This window comes from Amblyomma americanum, chromosome 6, assembly GCF_052857255.1.
Source record: "Amblyomma americanum isolate KBUSLIRL-KWMA chromosome 6, ASM5285725v1, whole genome shotgun sequence".
NCBI lineage: Eukaryota > Metazoa > Arthropoda > Arachnida > Ixodida > Ixodidae > Amblyomma > Amblyomma americanum.
The window spans coordinates 57,717,262-57,729,929 of NC_135502.1; positions in this window are offsets into that span (position 1 = coordinate 57,717,262).

The window sequence follows — 12,668 nt, forward strand, 5'->3', positions numbered from 1 at the left end:
TAGGAATTTTCCGCAGATAACGTAGCTCCAGCTGGCGCCGGACAGGGTCAGTTGCGGAGATATATATGAGAGAGGCCTTCACACTGGCGTAATCAGGCTTATGGTGATGATGTTGAGACTCAGAAAAATGAAACCCTATGATGTACCATTATCGAAATATAAACATAAGAATCACGCTACTGTTTCCTGCAACACTCAGCTACGTCACTGCTTGCACATCAATGTACTATAAGACAACACACGCTTGTGTCGGACCTGGCTGTGAGAGCCTGCCCAGCAACAGTGCATCCTGTTCCCTCCGAGGCTTAATTGCAAGGAGGAAAGTCATGAGCAGTGGTTCACTCTAACGAACATCAGAAGGCCTAAGAAATTTTTTGAGGCGACTATTTCTTACCATGCTTTTATATCGAGTGCCAGAAAAAAATTAGACCGGTTTAACTGCGTAGCTCATGAAGTAAGCACAAAGGTTTGCCCGGCGTTGAAGTCGACGAGAATTCAGCACCTGGCGGCGGTGGGTCTCTCAACGGACAATCCGGATTCCTATATTGCCTGGGCACAGGGTCCATATCATCGTTCACTATTTGATTTCATTAGATCAGCCCACATTTTTTCATTTATTTAAGCATCTTACTCATCTCTCATTTCATAACATTTATGCCCTGAGGCAATAAACATCGCTTGAAAAAAAAAGTAACCACAAACTTCTGCTTTGTTCTCTTCGGCTTGGCACCAAATAATTCACCACAGTGCGCTCACTCATTCAGGAAAACCAACAAAGAGGCAAAGAAGATGACGTATTCGCACCATCCCTAAGATAAAGCCCAATCCTTAGGCTCGCTTCTTCTTTCCGCCCTGCCATGGGCGTGTCGGGGACAAGGCCCTTTACGTAAGCGGCCACCGGAGCGGTACGAGTGCGGGGTGCTGGGGAGGGGCAGCACTTGAACTCGCGCTAGCTGCTGCTGCTCGCCCGCCCGCGGCGATGCTTCGCCTATTCGGGGAGTGCTCCCGAGGCTTGCGTAATCGAACGCACGCACGCACGCAGTTCCCGCGTCGCTCCCAGGACCCTTTTGCGAACGGTACTAGGCGAAAAGAGAGGACGGGGGAAAAGGGGGATCCTGGCGCTCGGGCGAGGAGCGGCGGCACCACAATAACCGCGGTTGCGCTTCGTTTGGGCTCCCCTTCTGCGTGTGCGAGAGTCTGTTCCATTGCCACCATCCTCCTCGCCCAGTTCCCACTTCCCCACCTTATAGGCTGCCGGGGCCATTGTGCCGGCTCCTTTCAACGCTGGATTGGTCATCTTTTCCTCCCCACCGTGCGTACCTTTCCTCCGGACTCCCACCCTCCTCTCCCCCAGCCTGCCCCAGCTAGCCGGCGGCAGGGACGAACGACGACATCTGTGCCTGGGCTGGCTGGATGGCCGCCCCGCGCGACTCAGCTCGGCAGCAACAGTGTTGGCGATGCCGAGTTCTCCTTTTTCCTTTTCTTCTCGCGCTGCGCGCTTTCAGCGTCTCCGCGCTCGTCTTTCATCCTCGCGGCAGACGTGACGCAGTGTGTTTTGTTTTCCTTTCCTCCGAACTTTTTCTTTGGGCGGGTGGTTGCTGTTTAGTTCACTTCTCTTCTTTGCCGCGCTACTTGCTTGTTCCTGGCCACCCCGACTCTCTCTCTCTCTCTTTCCATCAACCCTTTTCCTTTTCCTCCGTCCTCCGAACTATACCTTCCTTCGTGAGCGGTTGGTGTGCGATGGAGAATTCGAGGGCTACACTAGCGATCCGCCGATCGAAGCTACGTTTTGATGAGAGTGGATTATTTAAATGTTGCAGCGCTTCCCCCTCCGGGTGGCGTGCCGGATGACACGCCGAATCTCGCTGGCCGGATTCCGAGGATTCCTGAACTGATGGATCCGCTGACTTTGTGGTGTGGGGAAAAGAATAGCATCGAAAGACAAAGATGGATTTTGCTAATGGCTAATGATTCCGTAAGAGTATGCTTACAGAGGCAATATAGGCAGCCAGTGTTAACCGATTGTAGCGCTGTAATTTTAGAGCAAGCGAGATTGCTTCGAGCGGAAACATTATTTCTCAAGGGCATGCATAAGGTAACTCGGTGGTTAGGGCTTCACATTTTCTGGATATTTTTTTGATGGCGTGTCTGCTCGTCCAAGAGCGATTGGAAGTTACGTGACGATAAACCGAGCCAAAGAAGAGGGAAAAAAATGTGATCACACAAAGCTTAAACATCAGCCAGACATGTTGGGCTGGCTGCTAAGCGCTGAGAACAAAAATGAGGAATAAAATGTTAGAATGACGGCCACGAAAATCAATATGATGATGATGCCGCTGCAATTTAAGCAAATGCACTATTTCGAAGCGTGTGACTTTAGGTGGTTTCCACATCTTCAACTAAGTGTCCGAAATGTTCCATGTCTCGGTGAGAGGTTGGCCAATGAAAGGATATTAACTGTGAAGATGCAGGGTCAGAAGTAACGCGGAATTTACAATATAGGCGGCATTTATTTCGGTCTTATGAAATTCACAGCAGGTGGTGTTCGCACTGGTACTTAGTCCTGTCTTCGGTCTGAGCCCAGGTATTTTACTTGGCTTCTAAAAAAAAAAGAAGGTAATAAAGAACCTTTAGGGCCTGATATGTTACGACCAATTGCTACGAGTCACAAGAATGTTAGCTACGATGCAAAGCGAAGAGAACAGTTGTCGTGATAACGTGATGATCTTTTATTTAAAAGTTTGTTGTTCATGCTTATAACAGTGTACTCGGGACAATTTAATTCTCCTTGTGTACTGCGACATCAACATTTTTCAATTTATACCGTCTACAGACGTGAATGGTATGCGCAAGAAATGGAGCAAAAGCGCTTTCATGGATTTGTACAGTCTTGCCTTTTTTTTACACAACTCGTACTACTAGACCAGTTGCAGCAGACAGGAAAGGAACATAACTATTTTTTTTTTATCGCAAGTTGTGTCTCGGTCGGTTTGATAACTTCAGGCAGGTATTCAATTGGTACACGCGTCTGTCAGCCTAATCACACGTATATCTCTTGTTTGGAAAAGAGAAGTTCTGAAGGTCCACTCAGTAATTACATGCTTCGTTCAGAGTACGCGCCTCAACCGTGCCGCCAAGAAAAAGTTTAAAGGGGGAGGGAGATAAGAGGAATCGGTAATGCAGGCATAGGGACACCCATTGCTTAAGGCTTGGTTGGAGGGTCGGAGCGACAGGCACTTGAATCCATGGTGGCACAACGCAATACGTTCCTTCAAACTGCCGACGCCCGAGTTCAATGGACGGCGGAAAAGAAGATGGCGGCATTTGGAGTTCATGCTGAGTAAAGATCCGAAGAAAGCCAGGCGCTTGCGAGGGTGGCGTTTCGCCAACCACCCTGGCACATGCGAGTAGACAGACAACCTATTGACAATGCTGCCTCATTTATTGGCAAAAATGGGTTCGCTGGCACACATGAATGAAAGTGACTACGCTCCGGCTTTTGCCTACATATCTGTGACGACATTTGCGGCGAAGCTGACCTCGAAACCTACTCTTAGTTACACTGCGCCTTCGCGACAGCAACACAACTAAATGTCCTAATTGGCCCATGCAACCTTCCAGGCATGAAATGGGCATTATCATCATCATCATCAGCCGGACCACACCCACTGCAGGGCAAAGGCCTCTCCCATGTCTCTCCAATTAACCCTGTCATTTGCCAGCTGCGCCCACCCTATGCCTGCGAACTTCCTAGTCTCATCCGCCTACCTAAACTTCTGCCGCCCCCTGCTACGCTTGCCTTCTCTTGGAATCCAGTCCGTTACCCTTAAGGACAAGCGGTTATGTTGCCTTCACATTACATATCCTCCCCAAGCCCATTTCTTCCTCTTGATTTTGACTAGGATGTAATTAACCCGCGTTTGTTCCCTCACCTACACGGCTCTCTTCCGGCCTCTTAACATTACACCTGTCATTTTTCTTTCCTCCTATCATTCCACCTATCATGAAATGGGCACTTCGAACCAATCTCTTTGATGTAAGAAATCAAGGTTGCCAAGCCTTTCTCTAAAATTTACAATTCGCCTGATGCGGATGCTTAACACGAGCGAGCACGTGTCTTTTGTTCAAAATGAGATCTCTTTTCAGTGCATACGTCGCACCTGAGCTCCACCGCTTGCACATGCGTTCTCCTCCATTTGGTTTCACACTCATAACGAGTTGCTGGATATCACTTCCTGCTTGAGTCGCGAATTACAAATGTGCTTGTGTTTTTAAATACAAATGCGGGATAAGTTTTTGTCAGCATTCTGTTCTTAGGTTTCCTTAATTTGTCTTTATTCTCCTCTCCAAGCGAAGGGCATCAAACGGGGAATAATGCCTGTTTAGCTACCCTATATTTCGTTTTTTTTCCGGTCCTCTTTTTCTCTTCGCCAAATTCTTTAGCCACCAGTAATCCTTGTTGAAATTATATCAACATTTAATATTCGAGCAGGTTCAGAAATCACTCAGAATAATCTAACTCGACGTGAAAAAGTTAAGCGTGGTCCGCACGTTTTCATACGAAGACTTACATTCTGATGTCAAGATCGCGAGCAACGTTTTGATGTTTTTTACAATTCCCAGCACTGTAAAAGTCTGCATAAAGATCAAATATTACAGAATGTTCCCAAAGTATTTGATTTCATCTCCCGCAGAGGTGTAGACAGTCTACAGGCGTTTTGCGCGAAATTTCGAAGCCACCCACCGGACAGGAGCCATCTGCTCACGCCCTGTAGCCTGTGCGTAGCCTTTGCGTCTACTTTTTACCCTTTCTCTTTTTTTTTTCATTTAACGCATCTCGTCTTCAATGGCGCAGTCAATTCAGGTGTCCACTAAAAGTGTGTGGGCGGTTTTTTGAAAACCTCTTCCACCTGTTTCCTGCCGATTATTTATTTATTTATTTATTTAATCATACTGTAGGCCAGTACAGGCCCATACAGGAATGGGTTGACGTAGATGCCAGCACGGAAAGTCAACAACTGAAAATTCAGAAATTGAAGAGAATTCATACGAATCTACAGAACTCTTCAGTCTTGCTTTTAAATTCTTTACATGTAAACCTATCACCAGTGATTTCGACTGAGACAGATTTACCAGCTTACGCCTAAGCAGAAGTCTGTTCGACTTCCTCAGCGCTCAAAGCATAACCAAGCCCTTTCCCAGATAATCAGCACTCTTGCGAAAGTAAGGAGGAGGAGGAGGAGGAGGAGGAGGAGGAGGAGGAGGAGGAGGAGGAGAGACTTTAATTGAACAGGAAGGTCTGCCTGCGAAAGTAAGGGCTGTCCATTGAGGTAGGCTGCAGGACAAGGATTACCATGAATACAGGCACCCGGATTTATCATGAGCTCGCTTTAATGCACACTTTGCAGTAGGTAATTTTCCCTTTCCTGGCCCTTTACACCACTCTTTACGCATGCTTAATACATGTTTAAGCCGCTCATTTCTTACTACTGCCCTGCGGTAGACATAACATAGTAGCGGTGACTCTCTTTCGCCAAGCTTCCCTTGCGTCACTGAAATCGTCGTTCTCATCATCATCATCATGAACGCTCTTTCCCTGCTTGCGAGTCGATCGTGTATACCCGTGCTATTACTTTCATGGAAAGAGAATCTTCGTCGCAACAGCCTAGCGTTGGAGATACAGGCTTCCGAATTCGGAATAGTCTGTGGGTTAAAATTAATCTTGCAAGGTGAGAAACATGACATCACTTTGTGATTCTGTGCGTACTCCGACCGCGGAGGCTGTTCACTTTTCGGATGTCTTAGCCAAAACTCTAAATGTCACTTATATGTTCGTATTGATGAGAAAGCACGAACTGTGTCGGTGCAAGTTTTCGTGGCATCAAGCGTTTCAGACCAGGAAACCTTACATGGTACGAAGTTTCCCTTTGGCTATAAACCATTGAGGGTGACACATTGGCTTAATGAACCAATTATTATAGAGAATAAAGTTGTGGTCATAATTTCGCGCGTAATCACTTTTTTACTACACCTGTCCCCATCAATTTGCCTCCTTTTTTTTTCGCTTCTTAAGAAGCACGGAGCTGGAGGACATGTCTCGAGGAGTAAAAATTCTGGCAACGAATATGAAAATTTTCGAAATATACGGTTGAGAAAGAAACAGCGGAATCATCTAGCAACTTTTTTCAGTGCTTAAAATCAATTCTATTTTCATGAAAAAAAAAAGAAATCCAGTTGGCTGAGTCAGCCTTAGCATCATGCAGACTCGTGCTACCCATGAGGCAGAGCCTGAAAAGTCTTTTCGATTACCGAAGCAAGAAAGCAATACATATGACGGAGTTGAACTTCTTCTTACTTAATGGCTAGTCTATGTCGCTGCCAGAACACGGGGCGTTTTTCTTTAACCAGCAAATATTGGACTGCCTTTAGGGACCGAATATAACGGTGGTGAAAAGCAATTCCCTCGGTAGATATATAATTGGTTTTTTGGGGGAAAGGAAATGGCGCAGTATCTGTCTCATATATCGTTGTACACCTGAACCGCGCCGTAAGGGAAGGGATAAAGGAGGGAGTGAAAGAAGAAAGGAAGAAGAGGTGCCGTAGTGGAGGGCTCCGGAATAATTTCGACCACCTGGGGATCTTTAACGTGCACTGACATCGCACAGCACACGGGCGCCTTAGCGTTTTTCCTCCATAAAAACGCAGCCGCCGCGGTCGGGTTCGAACCCGGGAACTCCGGATCAGTAGTCGAGCGCCCTAACCACTGAGCCACCGCGGCGGGGCACACATGGTTTTCAGCGCCTATTTCCTGCTTTAGTCGCGCGTGCATGCCCCTCAGAAAACGGTCTTCGCGTTGTGATGTGTCGCTAGCGACAGTGAGGTACCGAAAATCGCAGCAGCACGCATTAAACGAGGTTTTTTTTTGCGTGGGATTACATTTGGTGAGCGAAAAAGTTTGCCTCAACTGCAGAACAACTTGAGTTTATCTTCGCTGGCACCATGTGCGGTAACCGTGCTCTTTTCCCGTCTCCGAGCGGTCACACCTGTTGCTTGTAGTTCTGCAGGCAGGAAAGGAAAAAAATGCTAACGGCCGTGTGTAATTTCCGTGTAGTGGCTGGAAACTTAGCTCAAGTATTCTGTGTTTCTCGGTGAAGGACAAAAAAAAAAGTTGATCAGTTAGCAACCTGCACGTGAAAGCGCTCAGAAAAAAAAATAAAACCCGCTAACCTCGACCACCTGTTATTAGACGATATTTATTGCCTGTCTTATCTACTGGAGCGTTAACTGCTGGGCTACTTGGTAGTCTGACGTCACATTAATCTCACTTAGCGCAAATGACGGGACAACAGAAAGCAAGATGAACATGGGCGCTTGTTAGTTTTTCCTTCATGTTGTGCTATCCTTCGCGCTAAATGAGACTAATGTGCTGTCTTTTCTAAGTTAGCTATGTGAACACTCGTGCATGTTCCGTTTATAATTTTGATTTGTAAACTGTTTGCCTTTAGTGCTACAGGGAAGTCGCTGGCTTTCAAATAAAATACTGCCTGGCTTAGCGATACAAACGACAAAGTAGGGCTGTTTTCGTAACGTCAGTAAGTTACTCAGCTGCATTTATGACTTTTTGCTTCGTTCAAGTGAACTTCGACGCAATATGGAATCGTGTAATAAGTGAAGCGCACTTCTCATAAAGTAATCTGCGACTAAATTGTGCGGTCGCAGAATGGGAAATCATCGCGAGACACATTCATGCAGCTAATAAAGGCGAGTAGAGTTTTGTTTGCGCATAATTCAAGTTGAATGTACCCTCATAGGCAAGGATTGCGCACACACATTTAATGAAACTGAGTAGCAGGCTGTGGTGCCTTGCGCAAAGTTAAGGCAAATGCAGTATAGTCGAAACAATTAATCTTTCTTTGCAGAATGCATCTGAATTAATTTTCTGCATTTTCTCGAAACACTAGTGGGAATTAGAACACTGCTAGGACTAGTTGCAGCAGAATTGAAGTCCGAAAATCTTCGCAATTCGCCAACATAATTCGCTTATTTGGTTTCAGCACATTGAGGACATAACGAATTACTTTATTTTTGTTCCGATAGTACATCTTTCTCCAGCACTGGTGCATTATTCTGTCTCTTTATATTGCCCTCGTTAAAGTGGTAGTCTTCGGTATTAGGGCCAAAACTAGTCGGCTGAAACGAATTCAATTTGCCCATTACGGGGCAAAGCAGGGATTCCATTTGCGAGCAGGGTAGTTTACTTGATGCCCGATGCGATGTTCAGTTATGATCACCCGATTCGAAAACAATACCGTGCCGGAAGTAATCTCCTAAGCGAAGATTCCTTGCTTTAAATACTTTCTGCATTACAATCGACCTACCGTAACCACTGAGAGAAACCCTTACTCACCTGCTTCGAGAAGGAGCCGCAGTTGGGGCTGGCAGCATCCACAGCTGTTACGAGGCACGATGTTCTCGAAGAAGTTTGGGCGTGCCCGCCCTTCAGCCACGCCTGCGCCATCAGCGAGCTGCCGTCGAGGTGACGTCAGTCCTTGCTTGTTGTCGCTTTGGTGTAAGCGAGCATACGCCAGATCGAAACGCACTGCGCCAAGCATTTTCAGGTCGGCTGCTTGAATGTCCATATACTGAGCCTCGCAATACGAAGTCCTGCGCACTGAAGCATGGTTATAGTTCATTGACCTTCTGCCCTGAGCACTTCTAACTAGAGGCTAACACGCGTGCGACATATTTTACTGTCGCTTTCGCGAGAAAACTACCTGTAATAGACGTAGGTGTCGGCGTTCGAAGTGGATTGTTGGAATCAGCCGTGCCTCATGAAAATGTGCCTTCAGCCCCGACTTCTTGAAGGGGAGTGATCAAGGGTTCTCGATGATCAGATCCCTGAACTTCGGTCCGTGTGTCTGGCACGGATATTCTGTCAGAAAAGAGCACTGAATATCAACTCAAAAGCGCGGATGGTTGGCTCTCAGGTAGTCTTTAAGGCGAAGTCCCTCTCCCCACTGCACAGTTCCTCCTCGCACCGATGCTCACGTTATTCGTAGCGGAGTCTCCCGCTCGTCACGAAGAAAGTTCCTGCGACGTCACTAAACGGTCACCTCCGTCTATAAAAGAGATGCCGCTGTCCTCCCTCTTCCATCTGGGGCCGCCTCTTGGCGGACGAGAGTCGCCGTCTTCGAGTGGAATCGCGGGGTCGCCGCGGCCGACCATCGACGTCGTCCAGATCATGAGGCAGACGGGGGGCGACAGGTCGACAACCTCGCGGCCGGCGCGCTCGCAGACGCTCTGGTGTCTGAGCCGCGGGAGCGAAGCCGTCCGGGCCCTTTCCCCGCACCCCCTCGTCGGATCTGGAGAGGAGGAGGTGGGATCGCGAACAACGCGTTCCGCCGCACACTGGTCTCCATGGCGACCGCCTTATTATGCTAATGCCAGTCAATACAGGGAGCACGGAGCTCTCCCTGTGTTCATTCCCTTCTCGTGCTCACTTCTTCGTTCCTCTTCCCGGCTCCTTTATTTCCTTATTCCTTTCATTTTTCCGTCCCCCTCCCGAGTTTCCTTTTCGACGCGCATTCTTGCGCTTTCTGTCAGCAAAAAAGGACGAATAGAAGGAAGGAGAGAGCGCGCGAGAAGAAAGGACGGGGACTCGGGCGATGAGTTTGGATACTGCGCGCGACGCGCCTCCGAGCTTCGGGGGATGGTGTTCACGGTCTGTTCGTGAGCCGCGCGTCGGCTGGAGGTCGGTCCCCCCCAGTCTAGCTGGCCGTCGAGGCCGCCGCCGCCTCCTCCGGTGCGGGGAGCTTGATTCGGTTACGCAGAGTCTCTTTCGCTCCAGTCTTTAGCCCCGGGCGTCGGCAAACAAGAGCCGAAGCCTCGCTCGAAGCAGCTCATCGTGGTCACAAAGTAGGCGGCGTGCCAGAAGCATCGAGTCAGCGGCGCAGCCGGTGTTTAAACCTGCGCATCGCGCTGGTGTCTGCGGAATCTGTTTATACGGCGGGGAGCCTCGGGAAGTCCGAGGCATCCTCAACGAGGGTCTCGGTGGGTGTGTTTTGTGCGTGCGATACAATGGGAACGCTCTCGTTTCGCCGTGCTGCCGTGCAGCCAAGTCACCCCCTCCTCCCCGCCCCCCCCCCCCCGCCTGCCCCCCGTACTGACCCCTCGTTCTTTTTCTATTTTTTTCATGTCCTTTTCGTTGTCCCCGAATTCGAAAACAGTACATAGTGACGAGTTCGTTCGCATACCGATATTCGTACTTGAAGAGTGTTTAATCTATCTTGTTGATGTCACGTGGCGACGAGCAACTGTCAGATGCACCATTCTTCAAGTCAACACAAGTTGCGTCGGCTTTAACGTGTCCTGCCAGCTGTTACTGCGGGGAGAGAAACGCTCACCTGTTAGGAATGTGGAACACAGAAATCAAACTGAGCTCGGGCTCGGCGTTGGCACCAAATGTCAGAAGCTTTCCGCCCCCTCCCCTGCTTTGTTTTCTTTAAGTATAGTACACGAATTTTTTTTTTTCATTCCTCCGATATAAGCAGAAGTTATATTGTACTGCACGAAGAAGAACCGGTCGTAGAGGGTGAACATAACTGGGTTGTTTGAATCACTACGCTTGTCGCAGAATATACCTACCCTTGAAGCAAAAGTAACACTTGAATAAGGGCACTGAGAAACAAAGCACTTAGCGAGGACAAGAGCACGCTTCACGACTCTCCAGATTCAGTGTTTAACGAGCATAAACAGCCGTCGGACAAAGCAATTAGGCCTCGAAGACTGAACCTTTTTTTTCTTTTTCGTTTTGCGCCGATATGTCAAGTGCGCTATTTCACGGAGAGAGAGATATACCAGAGAGGCTCTACGCACGGAACGATGAAATCGACAGTAAAGCAGGAGCGGGAACAGAACAAGGGCGCACCTTTTTCGATGAAGCTTTAAGAGCAGGAAAGAGAGAAATAGAGAGAAAAAAAAGATACCGAGGCGCATGGTAATGGGAGTAAGACAGGAGCGGCGCGCGCTTGGTTGCCAGTGAGAAAGCCACAGATGTCGCCGAGCTGTTCCCCCCGCCGCGGCCGTGCTCTCGCCTTCTTTCTATGTCGGTGGTTTTCTTTTTCTCTCTCGCTTTCGTGTTCGTTTTTGCTTTTGCGTCGTCTTTGCTGTTTAGGTTGCGCAGCTCTCCCGTCCGCGTGAGATTGCGGGCTTGCTGGATTGAGAAGAGAGGGAGGAGGGTGAGGGAGATAGAGACGCACCCCTCCAACTCAACTCCCTTTTCCAGCTCCTTCGCGTCCCCTCCAAGCCGTGCCGGGTGCAATCACACGGAGCGAGTGACTGGCTCACGCGAGAATCCACCGCGCGACGGGGACGCAGAATGGGAGGAAAGGTACGTAGAGCCGCTCCCGCGCAACGTGCGCCACGACGTCGCGCGAAACAAAACCGGGCCAGAGCCGGGATGAAAAGAAAGAAGGAAAAAAAAAGGAAAAAGTGTACCCCGCTTGTTCTCTCTCTTTCTCCAGCCTTCCCTCCCTCCGAGCAGTCTTCTCAACACATGCAGGAGCACGGAACACGCTGCGGCGGCACCGGGACGAGCGTTTTGATTCAGAAGCTCCCTTCTTTTTTCCCTCTAATGCCCTTTTGTCTCGCTTTGATCGCGTGTGGATCGGGATGCGATGAACATCGGGGGAAAGCGGGTGCGGAAAAAATATGGAAGAGGTTGATCCGGAGTGAGAACGGAAGAAAGCAAAGTGCGTGGGTAACGGAGGGAATAATGTCGAGGAACAAGCGGGTGCAGTGCCATGTTGTGTACGAAGGAGTCGGTGGATGAATTTTGCTTTCTTTTTTTTATATATATCCGTGTTCGCTACTGCTCGCCGACTTGTACCAGCGCGACTCGGTCGGTTCGCGGCGTGTCACGAAACGCTCGCAACCTTGCGGCGGCGACTGCTTGCTGTGCTGCTGCTTGAATGCGACGACTGTGGCGACTGCTGCTACTGTTGCTGGTGCCGCGACCGTCCTCGCCGACGTCAGCGTTCTTTTTTTTTTCTTCTAATGTTTACTTACCGCCTCGCCGCGCTGTCGCTATAACGCGCAGAATACTGTTTCTGTTTAGCCGCCGAATCTGCTCTCCTTTTTTTTTATTGCCAGCTCGCTCACATGCAGCGTGACGATTCATTTGAGCCGTGATGATTCTTCGAAAAGCTCATCTCAGATTTCTTCCTCCGCTTTCTTCCATTCAAACATCCGACCCAGTACTTCGTTTCTGAAGTATTTTTTCTGCGTGTTTTTGTTTCTTTTCTGCGTTTCGCTCGCAGTGTTGCTTCCGCGCCAGTTTTGACGACTGTTTAGAAAAAAAAAACACGCTTTTGTTTCTAAGGCCGTTCTGTGAATGGAGAAATTATTGCTCGGGCTGCTTGTCTTCCCTCTTGTCCGACTTTGTTCTTTGGAAACCCGAATCTCTTTCACCGCTGAGACAATGGAAACTATGCGGAATTCTTTCTTCCTTCGTATTCTTGCAGATAGTTCGGTCGAATTTCGCTTTCTTTGATTGGATTTCCTTTTCATCTCGTTTTCTGTAGCACTGATGCATGAATATCTGCTTCGCGCTCTTTTGTTCGGTTCCCCAAGCTGTGGAATGTGCCGGGGTTCCTCTTGCTCTAAAAGCA